This window comes from Pituophis catenifer, unplaced genomic scaffold (assembly GCF_029215685.1).
Source record: "Pituophis catenifer annectens isolate HBS135680 unplaced genomic scaffold, rPitCat1.0.hap2 SCAF_5, whole genome shotgun sequence".
NCBI classification, from domain to species: domain Eukaryota; kingdom Metazoa; phylum Chordata; class Lepidosauria; order Squamata; family Colubridae; genus Pituophis; species Pituophis catenifer.
This window is the reverse complement of record NW_027256885.1, coordinates 35,153,260-35,172,321: the sequence shown is the minus strand read 5'-3', so window position 1 is coordinate 35,172,321 and position 19,062 is coordinate 35,153,260.

Below are 19,062 nucleotides of genomic sequence, written 5' to 3'. Positions count from 1 at the left end.
ATTATTTTTATTTAAGTTGATTTTATGAATATACAACAATTTGATTTGGAAAAAATGAGTATAAATGATTGAAAATTATGATTTTTGGATGTTTTAATACTTTTTTAAACTTGGAATTTTTAAGCTCTATTTATAAACCTAATAATTTAGAAGAAAATGTTCTCTAAGGTGTTGGATATTAAGAAGAATTAATTACAGATTTAATAATTATAGAAAATTGATTTTAAAGTGATTTAAAATGTTGATATTCACTGGAAATAAATATGGCACGGGAGAAAGCCTAGGAGAGAATAGGAGCTAAGATATTTGTTGATATACTTTTTTATTTTTTAATCAGTTAAAGACATGGAGGAGAATGGATTTAAAAAAGAATATGAGTAATATATTGTGTATTAATTTAAGGTCAAATAATTGAATAAGAGATGTAGAAATGGAGGAAAACATAAAGCTGGGCAATAATTAAAATAAAATGTTATGAATTAGTTAAACAAATGAAGTTAGGAGTGGGGAAGCATGATTCTGGAGAACAGTGAAAGTAAAGCTGTGATCTAGTCTTACAAATAAGGTAGGAGTGGAGGAAAGCATCATACTGGAGAACAGTTAAGGCAAAACTGGGAACCAGTTAAAAATAAAAATAAGAGTTAGGAGTGGAGGAAAGCACAGGCTGGAAAATAGCCAAAGTAAAGCTGTGAACCAGCCATTGGAGTTAGGAGTGGAGGGAAGCATACGCTACGTAACAGTTAAAGCAAAACTGTGAACTAGCCAAAAAATAAAAAGTTAGGAGTGGAGGAAAATATACCTGGAGAGCAACTGAAATACAGTTGTGAACCAGTTAAAAATAGAGGATGGAGCGGAGGAAAGCATTGCTGGGAAGCAACTATTTGAGTTGCGAACCAGTTTCATAATAGATTTAGGAGGATTGAAGGAGATAACATTGGTATGCAGTTAAATTATACTGTGAACCAGCTCAAATAAGTAAGGTTAGGAGTGGAGGAAAGCATTGCTGGGAAGCAACTGATTAAGTTGCGAACCAGCCAAAAATAAATTCAGGAGGAAGTGGAGGAGACAATACTGGAGAATAGTTAAGCCAAACTGTGAACCAGTTAAATAAATAGAGATAGAAGTGGCAAAAAACACTGTTGGGAAATAGCTATTTAAATTATGAATCAGCTAAATAATGGACTTTAAAATAAAGTATTTTGGGAGTGACAAATTTTAGATGGAAATGTTGATTGATTTAGAAACAATTAAGAGAGGAGGAAAATATTCTTTGTTAAGATTATGGATATTAGTTGTCATTTAAAAGAGGAACAAACTCGATGTAATGGGTCTTAGAAACTAGGAATATATATGAAATATTGATTGTTAAAATGACAAAGATTTGGAATGATGTCTATTTGGAAATAATTGTTTAGAATTTAGGGTGACATAGTAGAATGTTTAAAATCTAAATGTTTAGAATAAGATCTCTTTTTCTTTTCTTTTTTTTTCTTTTTCTTTTTTCTTTTTAAAGAGGTAAATGGATAAAATTTGGAACAAAATTGGTTGAGGGAATGTGAGTAATTGTATTTACTTTATACCGGATCAAATCCTTGCTCTAAAAAGATGTATTTTATGTTTCGTGTTTTAAAAAATAAAAAAAAACTTTTCAAAAAAAAAACAAAAAAAAAACTTGGCAGAGTCTTGGAGAGTCACAAACCAATTAGGCAAACTAATTGTCTCTTGCAAACTCCACTCCCCTTACACTCCTCTTTTATTCCCTCTGGGAGGGGCCATTCATTGTCCACCTGTGGCCTTACACCCAAGTCGACCCTTGTTATTTAGCTGTTCCCTTCATCTGGCAACTCTGTCCATGCACACACTGGGAACAGGCTCCAGCTGTTCGTCTGCCTCACTGATGTCTGACTCTGAAGGCATTTGATAACTGGCATCCGGCCCTGGCCCCCTCTCTGCCTCCAATGCAGAGCCCTCATCAGAGCCTTCCCCAGACTCCAGGACTGGCCCATGTTCCTTGATTGACCCCATGAGGGGCCAATCATCTCCAAGCCCTATTCCCAAGTCGTCCCTTTTGTTTTAACTGTTCTTGCCTTCTGGCAGCTCTGCACATGCGCACACTGGGAAGAGGCTCCTCTTGTTCCTCTGCCTTGCTGAGGTCTGACTCTGGAGGCTCTGGAAGCAGCACGTACCTCCCAGATGGCCCTTTCTCTGCCTTTGATGCAGAGCCCTCGTCCGGGCCTTCCCCAGACTCCAGGACTGGCCCATGTTCCTCCCCAACCTCCTCACTGTCCGAATCTGCTGCCAGCTCTGCTGGTGGGCCACAGCACTTTGTTCCTTTGCTTCGTGGACTCATTGCCATGTTCCTTTGCTTCGTGGACTCATTGCCATGTTCCTTTGCTTCATTGACCTCATTGCCTTGTTCCCGTGCCTCACTGGAGTTCTTGCCTTGAAGCCGTTGTTCTAACAGCCTTTTGCAGGACTACTCGCAGCCAGAGGCTGCTGGAGCTATGTGTGTGAGCGCTTTGCTCCGAGATTTGCCATAACCGTGGGCACATTTGGGGGAAAGTTGGAGCAATAAAGGGGAGTTTGAACTATCAGCTGACTGTGTTGCCTCCATGCCTTGCCCCGGGTCATCACACAGTCATTCAGTCCCTAGTCATCTCACAACTGGACTATTGTAATGCGCTCTACACATGGGGCTACCTTTGAAGAGCATTCGGAAGCTACAGCTGGTGCAGAGTGCCGTAGCAAGGGTAGTTTTCGGAGCCCCAAGAATGGCCCCTGTAACACCTCTGCTCCACGAGCTCCATTGGTTACCAGTCTGCTTCCGGGTGCAATTCAAGGTGTTGGTGATCACTTTTAAAGCCCTTCATGGCATGGGTCCAGGTTACTTGAGGGACCATTTCACCCCACTGGGATTGGCCCGTACCACTCATGCCAGCAGAGGAGGCATGCTATGGGTCCCATCAACCCAATTATTCAGGCTGGTGGGGGCCAGGAGGAGGGCCTTCTCTGCTGTTGCTCCTGCCCTCTGGAACATCTTGCCCCCCAATGTGAGGGTGGCCCCAACCCTATCTTTTCATAAGGGCCTAAAGACGTGGCTTTGTCAGTTTGCTTGGGGCCCCAGTGAGGGAACAGTGCAATGGAGGTAGTTGATTGAGTAATAACAGATTTCCACCTCCCCCCACTCCACCCCCACCCTGCCCATCTGCCTTTGGTTTTAATGTTTCATTTTAACTTTTTATGTTTTAACCTAGATGTAACTGTAAGCCGCCCATAGTTACCCTATGGTAAGATGGGAGGCCAATAAATTTTATAAATAAATTCGATCCTGCCAATTAGCAGCCCCCACACTTACGAGAGCACAGAAAACTCCAAAGGAACAAATAGCTTGCAGACATGATCTCAGAAGCACTGAATGATAAAATGGATCCAGGAAACTACAGACCAATCAGCCTGACATCAATACCAGGGAAGAAGGGGGCGTGGCCTGCGACATGGCGGAATGACACGAACTTCGGGGCTCCAGAGTGAGCGCCGATATCTCAGCTGTTTTGGGGGTCCATAGGGGACTATAGCCAACCCATAGGGTCGATGAAGAAAGGGGGCACAGGCTGGTATGGTCAGGGAATCCGCAAATTCCCTGTAGTGCCAGCGAAGAGCCTTTGACTCTGCAGCTGGGAAGACAGCCATTGAGAGCTGTCACAAAGCTGGAGCGGTCACAAGTGAAGGGAAGGAAAGAGGAAACAAGGCACAACATCTGGGTGAGAAAGAAACTTCTGTCTTGGAAAGAAGACCTCTACTTTTTAACAGATAACCTGAACTGTAAAAAAAAAAAAAAACTAATCAGAAACGAAAAGGAGCGGCAAGAGTAAAAGGGGAGGAAGAGGGGGTGACTCGGCGCTCCCATGTAACACCCCTCCTGCGTGAGCTGCACTGGCTCCCGGTGGTCTTCTGAGTGCAATTCAAGGTGTTGGTGACCACCTTTAAAGCGCTCCATGGCTTAGGACCGGGGTATATACAAGACCGCCTTTTGCCACCAACAGCCTCCCACCGGCCAATACGGTCCCACAGAGAGGGGCTCCTCAGGGTGCCGTCGGCCAAACAATGTCGACTGGTGACACCCAGGGGGAGAGCCTTCTCTGTGGGGGCACCAGCTCTCTGGAATGAGCTCCCCCTAGAGCTTCGTCTTAGCCCCGACCTGCGCACCTTTCGCTGCGCCCTGAAGACTCTTCTGTTCCGGCAAGCCAGACTGGCCTAATATGAATTTTTAAGGGGTGTGTGTATGTTTTAAATGTTTTAAATTTTTGAGCCATTTTATATATTTGATTTTAATTGGTTTTAAACTTTGTAATTCTATGTGTTTTTTTTTTATTGCAAAAGTTTTACAATTACATTTTCACCCCTTTTCCCCCCCTCCTCAACCCACCCCAACCTTCCCAACCTCCCTAACCCTCCCTAACCCTCCCCTCCCCCCGGACTTCCACACAGTATACTCATATCAAATTAAAAAAAAAACCCTTTATATAAAACTTATATAAAACTTGAACCCCTCCCTCCCCCTTAATTTTCTTTTTTATCTTCATTACATTAACATATTTCTATCTTAATATATCATTTTCAAATAAAAGCTATTTGATACTTCCTAGTTTGATATTTGTTCTGAACATAGTCTATCCACTTTCTCCATTCCCATTCATAAGTCTCTTGTGAACAGTCTTTTAGATATGCTGAAATCTTCGCCATCTCTGCAAAACTGGCCATCTTCATAGTCCATTCCTCGATAGTGGGCAAAGCTTCATTTTTCCAGTATTTACCTATCAATAGTCTTGCTGCTGTTATCATATACAATATCAACTTTGTTTCACCCAATGTAAAACCCTTAACTATACCCAGTAAAAACAGTTGTGGAGAAAAATGAATTTTTTTCTTTAACACATTCTGCATAACCCACCAAATTTTTATCCAAAAAGCCTTAACTTTCCTACAAGTCCACCAAACATGATAATATGTAGCATCTAAACAGTCACATCTCCAACATTTTGGCTGAACATTAGGGTACATACACGACAATTTTTTGGGATCTAAATGCCATCTATAAAACATTTTATAAAAATTTTCCCTCAAATTTTGCGACTGTGTAAATTTTACATTCTGAACCCAAATTTTTTCCCATGTTTCCAACATCACTGGTTCTGCAAAATTTTGTGCCCACTTTATCATGCAATCTTTAACCAATTCAGTTTCTGAATCCCTTTCTAACAAAACATTATAAACCCTTTTAATATGCATTGGACCTTTCTCTTTTATATGTCTAACCAATTCTTCTTCATGCATCATTATACCAGTTTTTTGGTCCTCTTTCCATCTCAATTGAAGTTGATTATACTGTAACCAAGTTAAATTAATCCCTTCTTCCAACAGCATTTCTAAAGTCTTCAGTTGCCATCTGCCCGCATCTGTAAAAAGAACTTCTTTATATAAAAACCCCCCGAGTGACATTATATTTGTATTCCACATGATATGACCAAGATCCAGCCATAACGGTATTTTGTAATCCCATTTGAGTCGGTGCTTCTTCCAAACTCTCATCAAAGAGTTTCTAAGTATGTGGCTTTTGAATACTTTATCCACTTTATTCTCATAAAATAAGTATGCATGCCAACCAAATTCAAGATCAAAACTTTCTATATTCAATATTCCAGTCTTTTTCCTTCCAAACCAATCACTTGCTTGTGCCAAAGCTGCTGCTTCATAATATAATTGTAGGTTTGGAAGTTTAAGACCTCCCCTTTCTGGAACATCTTGCATAATTTTCAGTTTGACTCTCGGCTTTTTCTCATTCCAGACAAACTTATTCACTCCTCTTTGCCATTCTCTCAATTGTTTATCACTTTTAAGCACCGGAATCATTTGAAACAAAAAAAGAAATCTTGGCAACACGTTCATCTTAACTGCTGCTATTCTTCCAAGTAGAGACAGCTGCAGTTTTTTCCAAGTCTCCATATCTTTCTGTACCTCTCGCCACAACACCTCATAATTATTTTGAAACAGTTTCATATTTGATTCTGCAACCTGAACTCCTAGATATTTAACCTTAGGTACTATCTCAAAACCTGCCTTGCTTTCAAGTTCCTGTTTTCAATCTTGTGTCATATTTTTAACTATCATCTTAGTTTTTTTCTGGTTCAGTCTAAATCCTGATACCATACCATATTGTTCTATAATGTCTTTCATCTGGATTATTGATTCCATCGGCTGTGTTAGGGTAACAACCAGATCATCTGCAAATGTCCTTATTCTGTAATCCTCTTGCCTTATCACTATTCCTTTCAAGGTGCTCGAGTCCCGTATTGTATTCAACAAGACTTCTAATGTTAAAATAAATAACAATGGGGATAATGGACAACCTTGTCTTCTATGTGTTTTAATGTGGCTGTACACTGCCCTGAGTCCTTCAGGAGAAGGGTGGTATAGAAGTCTAATTATAAATAAAATATAAATAAATAAATATCTGGCTACCTCCCCATTTCCGGGTTAGTGGCGAAAGAGCGATGGCCGCAAATAAAAATTAATTTTCTTAAAGAATATGAACTGATTTGGAAAATAATGGAAAGCAGATTGGGCAGAGTGAATTTAGATTGAAATACGGATGAATTTTGGACTTTAAAATAGATACTGGAAAGGTGTAAGTCGGAACAAATAGACTTCAGATCAGTGAAAATAAATTGTGAAGTTATATAGTGTCATCTAGTGGTGAAAAAAAATCTCTTTTTGTTTTTCTTTCTTGGATGTGTGGAAAGAACAAAGAATGACCTTGAGTAACATTTGAGATAAATTGTTTTATGACTTAATGGGAGTAAAAGAGGAGAAGGGGAAAAAGAAAAAAGATTACCAACTGAATAATAGATCAAAGACTATTTTGTTTGAATTGTTATTTTTTGTCTACATGTATTATCTGCTGTTACACTATTTTTGCTGCCTATTTGGAGTGAAAGCTTTTGGATCTTTTCTCTTCCTTTCTTCTATTTTTGCTCAAAACCTGAAACGTGGAAAAACTAAAATTCGGATATTGTATTTTTCTTTTTTTTGGGGGGGGGGATTTTGCACCTTTTGACAGTCAACATTTTGTATTTTGGATACTTACTGTTTTTTCCTCTACTTATTGTTTTTTATTGCATTTCCATATTTATTTTTACTACAACTAGATTTTTATTTTTATTTTTATTTCAGTATTGTTTTTTATATTTTTTGGCTGATTTTTGGATGTATGGTTTTTCTCTCCTTTTTAATTTTTTTTGCTTTTGTTCTTTGTCTCTTGATTCCTAAAACTTTTGGCAGTTTGTGATTTTTTTCCCTCCACTGGCTTTGTTTTTCTTTTTTCTTATTTTAGTTTCCCTCTATAGGGAACACTAGTGTTTGGTTTTGTTAACACCATTTTTTAAACGTATGGATTAGGGTATCAAGAACCTGAAGATCTGCGGTGACCAGGACAACAAACGTGGATTATAATTATTGATTTACGATATTTGGATTATAAATTGGGTGATTTGAAAGTAAGGATCAAGATGAAGAAGCTACCACAACATCTATCATCACCATCAATAACAGCAGCACCAAGCTCCGCAGCACAAAAAGCAGCAGAAACAACAACACAACAAAACAAAACCAACATGGAATTAAAAAGCATGATACAGGCAATGCATGATGATCTTAAGGAACGAATAAGTAAAGTGGAAGTAGAAGTAAAAGAGATGAAAGAGATGATGGGGAAAAAATGAACAAAGATTGACAAAAGTGGAAGAGAAAGCAGAAGCAACAGAGAAAAGGGTGGAGATGGACTATAGACTTACAACCACAGATAAAAGCCAGGAAAAGACAATTATACAGTTGGAAATGGACAAGGTAGACTTTTACTTAAGATTTCAAAACATAGAGGAAGAAAAAGGAGAGAATATACCAGAAAAAATTGCTGAAATATTAGCGGAAGTTATGAAAGAGGGCCCAGAAAAAATAATGAATGAGATAGATGAAATTTACAAAGTATATACAAGATATGCGATGAGTAATAACTTACCTAGAGAAATACATGCTAGATTCACCAAAAAAACGCTGAGAACAGAGATTTTGCAATTTATGAGGAACACAATGATACAATATAAAGGTAGAGATATAGTGGCATTGAAACAAGTTCCAAGAAGAGTGAGAGATCTAAGAAAAGAATACCAATTTTTGACGAAACATTTGATTAAAAAAGGAGTGAGTTTTAGATGGTTGATACCTGAAGGAATTTTGGTGAACCTACAAGAACAAAGGCACAGATTGGATACAGTAGAAAAGGCAGAGCTATTCTATCGTCAATATATAGAACAACAAGGAGAAAGTGAGAGAAGAAGGAGGGGCAAGCTGCCAAGAAGAGAAAAAAGAACAACTAATGGAGACAACCAAAGAACAAGAGGAAAGAGCATTGAGAGAGGGGGCAAGAGCGAAAGAGATAAAAGAACAAAGAGAAACAAGAGTGACTAGATCTACTACACAAATAAACAAGTAAAAATGGAAGAAGTAAAAGTAATATCAATGAATATAAACGGACTAAATTCAGTAATAAAAAGAAAAACATTCAACAAACTAGAAAAATTAAAATTAGAGATTATATGTTTACAAGAAGGTCATATTAAGAAACAGCATAAATATCTATTGGAGCAAAGGAAACTGGGAATATTATATACAACACTTGCCAGTCAAAGTAAAAGAGGGGTAGCATTATACATTAAAAAAACAATTCAATCCAAACAAATTTTTGAAGATGAGGAAGGAAGGATACTAATGGTTGAAATAACTGAATAATAAAAAAAAACCATTGTTAGTGGCAATATATGCTCCAAACAATAATCAAGAAGAATATTATGTGAAATTACATAAAAAAATAATAAAATATGAATATGAAGAGATATGTATATTAGGGGATTTTAATGCAATAATAGACAATGAGTTGGACTATAAACCTACAAAACTTAATAAGAAGATAAGAAAAACATTGCCAAAAACTTTTTCCACAATGATAGATGAATTAAGCCTACAAGATGCTTGGAGATGAAGTCATCCAAAAGAAAAGCAGTATACATTCTATTCAAATAGACTTTGTCGTGGTCAAGAATAGATATGATGTGGATGTCAACAGAATTAATAGCTGTTAGGAAATGATTTTTACCTAACTTGTTGGGTTGGCAATATATAAACCCTCAATATAGCTTTAAGACTGTATTGCTGTATTGCATCATACTGTGTCCTGATTGGTTAGCTCTGTAGCCAATGTCCTTAAGAGGGAGCTAGAAACCTGGTTTGTTTCCTTTTACTGACTCTTTGCTATTTGCTGTGTTTGCTACTGTTTGCAACTATTTAATGTGTATGACTACGACGACTGGTAAGAAGACTTTGTTATTGGATTATCCCTGGACTATTGTTTTACTATCTACTGCTTTATACGTGTATGACCTGGACTGTTATTTGGACTGTGCCTTATTACTATTTCCTGAAAGTAAACACAACTCAGTGTATCTGTGTGTTGGCTGTGTTATTTCGTAACTACTCTCAATCGTTTTCATGTGCACACCCTTGCTACTCAAGGGTTGCTCTGAGAATTCCTTAACATTGGTTATGGGCCCAGAATATTGAGAGTTAGTGTGAATACACAGTACCATATTCAGACAGCTGTTTTTGTGGTTTATTGTCCAAGTGAAGATGGCACAAGAACAGTTAACCAGCATATCTCTGATAACCCGGTTGGATGGAACAAACTACATTTCCTGGTCTATGAAGTGCAGCCTACTTCTGTGTAAGGAAGGATTATGGGCTGTAGTTCATGATCCACCGGATGTAACTGCTTTGAATCCAGCAGACAATGAAGATGCAAAGAAAATAGCCAAATTTAACCGGGATAATGAAAGGGCTCTTTGTATAATCGGACTGACACTGAGTGACCAGCAGCTAGTCCATATTCGTGGTGAGGAGTCTGCTGCCAAGTGTTGGAACACTCTGAAGAGGATTTATGTTCGTGATAGTGTGGGTACACACATACACCTTACACGTAAACTGTTTAGAGCTCGTCTTCTGAAAGGTGGAGATATGTTAGCTCATCTGGAGTTTATGAAGGAACTTTACAAGAGCTACATGAAAAGGAGCTGATTTTCTCAGAGCTTCATCAGGTCTATATTATTCTTTCCTCTTTGGATGAAAGTTATGATGATTATGTATCTTCACTGGAAGTCCTGACCAGAGATGAACTGACATTGACTGGCATAACCAGGAGATTGTTAGAAGAGTCCAGAAGAAGGCAAGATAAAGACCAACTGAGAAAGAGACAACCACAGGAAGAAAAACTTTCTTCAACTGCCTATACTGTTAGAAAATGTTTTTCTTGTGGGGCTAAGGGTCATATAGCGAGATTCTGTAAAAAGGGCAAGAAACTGAATACTGGTAGTCAACAGAGAACTAAAAAGGATGTTAGTTTAGCTATATCCAGCTCAACTACAACTGTAAACCATGATTTGTGGGTAGTTGACAGTGGAGCATCGCAGTCTATAACTATGACTAGAGAGAGGTTTGTTAGTTTAGTTTAGTTTAGTTTGGATTTATATACCGCCCTACTCCCGAAGGACTCAGGGCGGTGAACAGCCAAAGATAAAACACATATAATATAAATTTAAAAAACAATTTAAAACACATTAAATAAATTTGGCCCATACTGATTAAAACACCCCTATTTTAAAAAACAAATTAAAATTAAACAATTAAAAGGAGTTAGGCCAGCCCAGCCCAGCCCGCTGAAATAAAAAGGTCTTGAGGGCACGGCGGAAAGTGCATAAATCCAGGATCCTCCGTATCTCCGGGGGGAGCTTGTTCCAAATGGCAGGTGCCCCCACAGAGAAGGCTCTCCCCCTGGGGGCCACCAGTCGACACTGTTTGACCGACGGCACCCTGAGGAGTCCCTCTCTGTGGGAGCGTACTGGCCGGTGAGAGGCTACCAGTGGCAGAAGGCAGTCTCGTAGGTACCCAGGTCCTAAAACTAAAATGATCAAGAGTAAACAACATGTATCATTAGCAAATGGATGGAAAATGAAAGTATATGGAGAAGGTACTGCATATTGTTCATGTATAAATGAGCATCTACCTATGTTGTATGTACCTAAACTAAAATTTAACCTACTATCTGTGAAAGCATTGTTAACAGCTGGGTTTGTAGTAACATTTAGGGGAGATAAATGTCTGATAGAAAAAGATGGTACAAGTGTTACTGCAAAATTAGAGAATGATTTGTTTGTTCTGAATGATGATCCATTAATCATGGCTAATGCTAACTCAGTTTACAATAACACGAAGCCACATGATGAATGCATTCACTTGCTTCATAGGCGTTTGGGACATGTAAACTTTAAGATGTTAAAGAAAACTGTGGAATTATCTGATGGGATAAAATTGAAACCTTGTAAAAAATATTTAAACTGTAATGCTTGTAGTCAAGAAAAGAGTAAGGTAACTCCTGCAAACAGAGTTAATGGGTTTACAACCAATGAACCTTTAGAGGTAGTGTTTGCAGATATCATTGGTCCTAAAAAACCTAGTTTAGGAGGAGCCTGTTATATATTGAGCATAATAGACCATTTTTCCTGTTATGATTTCTGTTACCTTATGAAAACCAAAGCAGAAACATTCCAGCATTTTTCAAACTGGCTGAGGTTTGCTGAGAGGAAAAAGAAATGCAAGGTTCTTTGCCTGGTAACTGACAATGGTACTGAGTTTACCAATAACAAGTTTGTAACTATGTTTCAGATAACTGGCATTGAACACAAGCGTTCTGCCCCTTATAGACCGCAACATAATGCATATATTGAACGCAGAGGGCAAACGTTGCAGGCTATGGCTCGAACCATGTTATCTGATTCTGGTTTGCCTGAGACACTTTGGGGTGAGGCAATAATGTGTGCTAACCATGTCTTGAATAACGTAGTAAATTCAACAACTGGTGAATAACCATTCACACGTTAGCATGGTAGAAGACCAGAATTAAGTTATTTGCACACATTTGGAGCCCCAGCATGGGTTCATATTCCTTCGCAATTGAGGCAAAAGGGGCAACATAGAGCAAAGAAGTTATTTTTTGTTGGTTATGAATCCAACCACAAGTCATATAGATTTTGGGCACCAGGTACCACTAGTGTGTACTGCAGTGCTAGTGCTAAGTTCCTGGAGCATGTTGGTTGGAGTAAGCTTGAGCAGGAATCCGACAAGGTAAATGATAGTGTTATTGTGGATACTCAATTGTTTAATGATACCCCTGATAATGAAATAATTGAGGAAGAACCTTCTATTACCGTAAAGGAGGAAGAGGTTATAGGGGAGGTAGAAGAGGAAATACCAATAGCGAGTCCTGAGGTACCTAGACGTTCAACTAGAGAGACACATCCACCTGATAGGTATCAAGCAAGTGTTGTATGTCAGGTGAACATAGAACCTTCTAACTTTAATGAAATTAAACTGTATCCTGAAAAGGATCAGGTAGTTTGGAAGAAAGCGATGGATAAAGAGCTGACATCATTGAAGGAATTAGATGTTTATGAGAACATTAGGTTACCACCAGGTGAGCATGCAATTGGTTGTAAGTGGGTTTACAAACTAAAAACTGGTGTAGATGGGACTGTTACCCATAAGGCAAGATTAGTTGCTCAAGGATTTGCTCAGTCAGATAAGGACTATGATGAAGTGTTTGCACCGAGTCTGAGGGTGACTACTTTATGAGCATCATTAGTATGGGCAGCTAAGAATAAATACAGGATAAACCATATCGATGTTGAAACTGCATATCTGCATGCGCCATTACAACATACGATCTATATGAAGAAGCCACTAGGTTTGAATACTGATGGGAAGACTGATTGCTGGAGACTGAAGAAAAGTCTTTATGGCTTAAAGCAGTCAGGTTACGAGTGGAATAAATGTATTGTTAATGAGTTAGTTGCAATAGGTTTTGTAGCTAGTATAGCTGATCCATGTTTGTTCAAGAAAGAGACAGATGGTTTAGTTTCTTTATTATTGCTATTTACTGACGATATAGCACTTATTACAAAATCTGAAAACGTAGCAACCGAAATTATTTCTTTTTTTTATATATATATACTTTATTGATTTTTTTTTTAAGACAAATAAAATATAATAGCAATTTTGTTTGACATCGGATTCGCAGTGTTTGTACATATATACATGAAAAAATATCTGGTGTCATTTATACTATACATTTCTAATTAATTTCCGCACCTTTAACTCCTTCCTTGATTCTATCATTTATCCATTCGTACCATCTTCCCCATATCATATCGTAATCTGAGTTTTCATCATCACTTATCTCGTATGTTAATTTACTTATCTCTGCACACTCTAATATTTTGCTAATTATAAGGTCATCTGGTGGTAGGTCTTTCTTTTTCCAGTATTGAGCGTACGCCAGTCTGGCAGCTGTAGTTATGTGTATTAGGAGGTGGACCTTTTCCTTTCCATGTCCTTTCTTTACCATTCCCAGGAGAAATATTTCTGGATTCAAATCAATTTCTTCTTTGAGTATGTCTTTCAACCATCTCCGAATTTTGCTCCAGTATCTTTTTGCTTCGGGGCATGTCCACCACATATGAAAGAAGGTGCCCTGACCATGACCGCATTTCCAACAATTTGGGTGTACATTGGGGAACATCTGTGCTAATTTTGCAGGTGCTAAGTGCCACCTATGAAGCATTTTGTAATGATTTTCCTTGTACGTGGCTGCTCTAGTTAATTTATAATTTTTATTCCACGCCTCTTCCCATTCGTTGAAGTTCAAACTATGTCCGATATTTCTCTCCCACGCTCTCAATTGGTTTCTGATTATGTCCTCATCTCTATCCTCATCTAATAAGTAATTATACAGCTTGGCCAACGCTTTTTTTCCTGGTCCCATCAGAATTTTGTCTAATCCGTTGTATCCTAATTCTAAGCCAAATTCATCCTTGTCTTTCTGGTATCTTGATTTTATTTGCATGTAAGTCCACCAATCTAAAATTATGCCTTGGTCTCTCAGGACATCATTTGATTTAAGGTTTCCCCCTCCGTCGAGGATGTCTTTGTATCTGCACAGTTTCTCCATTCCCCACCTGTTGGGATAAATCAATGCCTCTACCGTAGAGAGCCAATTTGGGACTTTTGTATAATATCTCTGTCTAATCCCCGCCCACGTTTGTATTAGGGAGTCCCTGATTTTATGCCTGTGGAAGTAGGTTTTCTTTTTCTTATCTTTGTCCCATAAATACGCATGCCACCCTCTCTGTAAATCATGGCCTTCTAACATTAGGATTCTCTTATTCTCCAAAGTGATCCATTCCCTTATCCATATCAGCTTTGCTGCTCTATAATACATTTCCCAATTCGGGAGTCCAAATCCTCCCACGTTCCTTTTTTCCTGTAAGATTTTGAGTGAAATCCTCGATTTTTTTCCCTCCCAAACGAAATCCCTCGTGATCTTATTTAATTCTAGGAAAAAAATTTTCTCTAAAATCATTGGTAAGTTTTGGTATAAAAATAAGATCTTGGGGAGGATGTTCATCTTGATTGCCGCGATTTTGCCTATAAGTGACAGTTTAATCTTTTTCCATCTATCCAAATCTTGTTTTAATTTATTAATTAATGGAGTATAATTATCTTCTCTCAGAGATGAACACCTTTTGGTTAGCCAAATTCCTAAGTATTTTATTTTTGGGACAACCTGTAGGCCCAAAGTTCCTTCTATCTCTTTCTTCTGCGCCTCAGTTACATTCTTAGTTAGTATTTTAGTTTTAGATTTGTTCAATTTAAAGCCAGCCACCTCGCCATATTTACCCAATTCCTCTAATACCTTTTGTCCAGATGTTAATGGGTCTTCTAGTATTAGTGCCACGTCATCCGCAAAGGCTTGCGTTTTATAGATCTCTTTTCTAATTTTTAGGCCTTTGATTTCTTTGTTATTTCTAATCTTACGTAGCAGAACTTCTAGAGCCAGAATGAATAATAGTGGTGACAGGGGGCAGCCCTGCCTTACTCCCTTCTTAATTTGGAATGTTCTTGTCCTATCTCCATTAACTAGAATGCTCGCCCTCTGATTGTCGTAGATAGTCTTTATCGTCTTTTCAAAGTTTTCCCCGAATCCCATTATTTTAATTTGCTTGGTCATAAAGTTCCAATTTAAATTGTCGAATGCCTTTTGGGCATCCAAGAAAACTAAGGCCAACTGCTTTTCTGGGTGTTCTTCGTAATATTCTAAAGTATCTAATATGATTCTCAAATTATCCCTAATTTGTCGCCCCGGGAGAAAACCATTTTGATCTTTATGAATCCAATTATTTAATATTTTTTTGGTTCTTTCTGCCATTATACACATGAATAGCTTGTAATCAGTGTTTAGAAGCGAAATCGGTCTGTAATTTTGGATTTTTTTTTGGTCGGCACCCTCTTTCGGCAGGAGTGTAACATGTGCTTCCCTCCACGAATCAGGAATTTTTGCGCCCATCAAAACCTCATTGAAAATTTCCATTAATTTAGGTTGTAAGATTTCTTCAAATTTTTTGTATATTTCTCCTGGGAATCCGTCTGGGCCTGGTGATTTGTGGTTTTTGAGTTTGGAGAGAGCCTTTTTAAATTCTTCAATTGTTATCTTAGCGTTTAGCATCTCCTTTTCTTCCTCCGTTATTTGTGGGAGCTCCGCATTTGCCAGATATTGGTCTATTTTTTCTTCCGAGGCCTCCTCTTCTTTGTATAGGGATTCATAATACTCTCTCGCCCTTTCCAATTTGTCTTCTTCTTTGTTTAAAAGATTTCCCTCAGCGTCTTCTAGTATCTGAATTGTCCCTTTTTCATTTTCCTTTTTTAATTTATAGGCCAGCCACCTGCCCGATTTGTTGGCATTCTCGAAGTGGTACTGTTTTGTTCTTTTAATTTTTTGAGCTAGCTCCTCTTGATCTAGGATGTTTAATTTATGTCTCCACACCAGCCAATTTTCTTTTGCTACAGTATCTCCAGGTATTTTTTGGAGTTTCTTTTCTGCTTCATCCAGATGTTTAATAAGATCTTCCCGGGATTTCCTTTTTAATTTATTTTTATATGCAGAGTAGGATATTATTACCCCTCTTAGGTAGGCCTTCATTGTGTCCCATATTATTTCACGGGGTGTCCCTTGGTTCTCATTTTCTATAAAGAAAGTCTTTAATTCTCCTTTCAATTTTTCCACACACTCTTTGTCACATAGTAGTTTTGCATTGAGCCTCCATCTCAGTTGTTTCTTTCTCTTTGTGTTTCTCCATTTTATTTCCAGGGGATTGTGGTCTGCCCATATGTTTGGGCTGATTTCTACCGTCTCTATTTCTAACCCCAACGTCCTAGTAACCCAGACCATATCTATTCTCAACCATGACTGTTGCGGATTGGAATAGAATGTGTATTGTCTTTCGCTTGGGTGTAAAGTTCGCCATATATCAATTAAGTTCATCTCCTCCACCAAGTCGAAAAAGGCTTTTGGTAAAGTCATCCTTTTATTTTTGTTCATTTTATTGCTTTTGTGATCGTTGTCTGGGTCTACGATTCCATTGAAATCGCCTATCATGCAAATTTCGTTATATTCCATTTTCCCTAGTTGTTCACGAAGCTTTTGAAAATATTCTCCTTGTTTTTTATTTGGGGCATAAATGCCCACTAGTAACATTTTAGTGTTTTCTCTCGTAACTTCAACCATGAGGGTTCTTCCCTTTGTATCATTATATTTCAATTCTGCGTCAATTCCTTTTTTAACATAAATTGCTACCCCTCTCTTTCTTTTTTCTGCTAATGATGTAAATAATTTACCATATTTTTTATACTCCAGACATTTACCCTCATCCTTTTTTATGTGGACCTCCTGTAAGCAGATTATATCCAAATTGTGTTTTGCTAATTTTGTAAGTGTTAATTTCCTCTTTTTACTGTCGTTTAATCCGTTAACATTTACTGAGATTAATTTCAAATCATTCATTCCTATTTTCCTTGCTCGGTCTTAGTTCTTGTTTAGTCTTACGGCTCTTACTGGTCTTGTTTTTTTTTCCTTAGCTCCTTCTTCGATCTTCTCCTCCGCGGTTCCTTCCTCTTCTAAGTTTGTCGCCTCTATTTCCTCCTTGCTACTTTGTTCTTCTTCTGCACCCTTTAACTGATCAAGAAAATCTTGTGCTGTGCTCAAGCTATCTATTTTTATTTTTCTCCCCTGCCAGGTGATTAACATCCCCTCTGGCAGGAGCCATCTGAATAATATATTTCTTTTGTTTAATTGCACAGCCAAAAATCTATAATCTTTTCTCACCTCCCTCACTCTTCTTGGGATCTGTTTTAATATTATCACTTCTTTTCCTCTATATGTTATTTGTCCGTCCCTTGCCATACTGTATAGGATGTCTTTTACTTTTTTCCTTGCGAACCTAATGTGGACTTCTCTGGGGAGCCTGTTCCTCCTCGCGTAATTTGTTTGGACTCTATAGACGTCGTCCAGTTCTCTAATGATCTCATGTTTATCTTGTTGGAGTACTTCTGCGATTAGTTCCGCCATCTTCTCTCCCAGATCCTCCTCTTTATCTTCTTCCACATTTTGGAAGCGCAAGTAGAACGACGCCCTGTCCATTTCTAATTGTATTAACGAATCTTCTAATTCCTTGTTTTGCATTGTCAACGTCTGATGTACCAAGTCCAGTTTCTTCTCATTTTGTTCTATTTTTTGCTCCGCCTTCTGGATCCTTTGTTCGTTGTTGGAAATTGAGACTTGAATCTCATTCATCTTCTGGTCCAGTAGGTGGATGTCTGTTTTTAGTTCGGTGTGATTTGTAGACATTTTTTCCTGCATGGCCATCATTGTTTCTTGGATTAATGTCAATGTTGACTGCACTGTTAGTAATGTTGGTGTTGCTATGGCCTTGTCTGTTTTTGATAGTCCTTCTGTTGACTTTTGGGTAGCCGGGGAGGTCAAGGATATAGTGGGATTTGAGGGGGTCTTTTTTCCTGTTTTCAGGATCGTTGATGACATGCTCGTCATTTCTTTCAAAATTGTTTTTTGTTCTCTAATTATTTTCTCAATATTTCTCCAAATTTTCATACACTGACTGTCACCTCCTTTTATACTTTTCCAGAATATGGAGAAAAGTTATTTATCAATCAATATCAAATTATCAATCTATATCACTTCCGATCAATATCTTAAATACCCTTGTCAATCAATATCAGTTTATCAATCTATATCACTTCCAATCAATATTATAAGTAAGAAAGATGAATTGTATTTATGGTTTGTACTTGATTTAAAATTAATTGATCTATTAAATAGTAATTAGTAAGAATTTATCTCTACTTTTTAATAATTAATTCAAATCCTAATAATTTAAATCACAATAACACAATAGCTCCTAGGAACATCTATTATCTATAACTAAAGTTCCTATGACTAATTTACTACTTAAAAAGATTTCTAATTCAAATTCCTATATAACTGTTTACCAATAAATTAATATATGTGGGTAATGTAATTCTAATATAACCATATGTCAATAAGTCAATATATGAGAATAGTATCAGTACAAATAGATGTAAATAAATATAGTTAAATACAATTAAATATAGTTAGATACAATATATACAATATAGTTAGATACAATTAAATAGTCAATTAAATGTGTATAAATCTAATGAGTTCTATAAAAATATATCTTATGTTATAGGCAAAGGTCAGAGCTTAATTAATTAATTAATATAAAAATTTACTATTCTTATTAATAACAATGTTCTTATGCAGAGGGTCAAAATATTTAAAAGAAGAATTTCAGAAGGGGAGGGGAAAAAAGAGAAAGAGGGAGAAAATATCCAAAATTTCAGTTGGGGACAAGTAATATTTTTCCAGAGGGGTGATATTCTTTCTCACTCAGCCACCGGTCTCCTCCAACCCTTTCTTCTTTCCACGTTTACTTTGCCACTGTCAAAACTGTCAAAACTCTATGGTAAGCC